The sequence below is a fragment of the Danio rerio genome, chromosome 16 (genome assembly GCF_049306965.1).
Source record: "Danio rerio strain Tuebingen ecotype United States chromosome 16, GRCz12tu, whole genome shotgun sequence".
Taxonomy (NCBI): Eukaryota; Metazoa; Chordata; class Actinopteri; order Cypriniformes; family Danionidae; genus Danio; species Danio rerio.
Genome location: NC_133191.1, coordinates 4,778,441 through 4,780,305, shown reverse-complemented (window position 1 = coordinate 4,780,305; position 1,865 = coordinate 4,778,441).

The window sequence follows — 1,865 nt, the reverse complement described above, 5'->3', positions numbered from 1 at the left end:
GATCTGTGCTGGCCTTATTTATTCTCTTTAACGGGTCTCTGTGAATATGATCTCTACAATCAGATAGAAGCACTTCAGTGTATGCAGTGTTCAGTGAGGAAGCTGTCATGCACGCAGACTGAGCTCAGGAAAAGCTGTTTCACTGCTCATCAGCTTTATTTAGCAGATTCATTCAGCTCCGTCACACTTCTCATCTCAATAGAGATTTTTAAAAGAAAGCTTTATCAGTAAAAAAACATTCAGTTCAGTTGAGAATGCGTGCGTACGTACGTGCGTGTGTGTGTGTGTGAGAGAGACTGTGTCTGTGAAAGTGAGAGATGGAAATGGTTTGGTTCTAGAGAGAAAAGGATCCGGTTCCCAGTTTTTTTTTTCTGATTGGCCAGATAGGATAGCCACACCCGATGCCTTTCTGTTCTCTGATTGGCCCGATGGCCCTACTTTTCTCTGATTGGCCCAATGGCCCTACTCTTCTCCGATTGCCCTACTCTTCACTTATTGGTCTAATTGCCGTACTCTTCTCTGATTGGCCCGATGACCCTACTATTCTCTGATTGGACCAATGGCCCTACTCCTCTTTGATTAGCCCATTTACCATACTCTGCTCTGATTGGCCTTACTCTTCTCTGATTGGCCCGATTGCCCTACTCTTCTCTGATTGGCCCGATTGCCCTACTCTTCTCTGATTGGCCCGATTGCCCTACTCTTCTCTGATTGGCCTGATGGCCCTACTCCTCTACAATTGACCCGATAAACATACTTTGCTCTTATTGGCCCTACTCTTCCCTGATTGGCCTGATTGCCCTAATCTTCTTTTATTGGCCTGATGGCCCTACTCTTCTCTGATTGGCCCAATTGACCTACTCTTCTCTGATTGGCCCTACTTTCCTACGATTGACCCGATTACCATACTTTGCTCTGATTAGGCCCTACTCTTCTCTGATTGGCCCAAATTGCCCTACTGGTCTCTGATTAGCCCTATGGCCCTACTCTTCTCTGATTGGCCCGATTGCCCTACTCTTCTGTAATTGGCCCAATGGCCCTACTTTTTTCGGATTGGCCCTAATCTTCTATGACTGACCCGATTCCCATACTCTGCTCAGATTGTTCTGATGTGTCTTCTGTGATTGACCCAATGTCCCTACTCTTCTTTGATTGGCCTGATTTCCCACACTTCACTGAATGGCCCAATGACCCTACTCTTCTCTGATTGGCCCAGTGGACCGACTCCTCTCTGATTGGCCCTTGTCTTTTCTGATTGACCTGATTACCCTACACTTCTCTGATTTGCTCTACTTTTCTCTGATTGACCCAATGACCCTACTCTTCTCTGATTGGCTCGGTTACCATACTCTGCTCTGATTGGTCCTACTCTTCTGGGATTGGCATGATTACCTTGCTCTTCTCTGATTGGCCAAATTGCAATACTCCGCTTTGGATGGTCTGATGTGTCTACTCTTCTCTGATTGGCCCAATGGCCCCACTCATCTCTGATTGACATCCATACTTTTCACCAGTTGGTCAGACGTCCCTGTTCTTTTCTGATTGGTCAGATGGCTTTGGTCTTCAGTGGTTGGACAGATGGTTATATTTCTCTCCAGTTTGTCAGATGACCCTATTTCTCTCTGATTAGACAAATGTGTTTTGGTTGATTAATTGGCCAGATAGTCCTCTGATTGGTCAGGTGCTCTTTCTGTTTCCTGATTAGCCTAATGGCTCTATTCCTCTCTGATTGGTTAGTTCTGATCAGTCAGATGGCCTTACTCTGCTTGCTCAGATGTCCTCAATCTTCTCTGATTGGCCAGCTTGCCTTACTCCTCTCTGATTGGTCAGATGTCCCTTATTGATCAGATTGCATTATCTGTTGT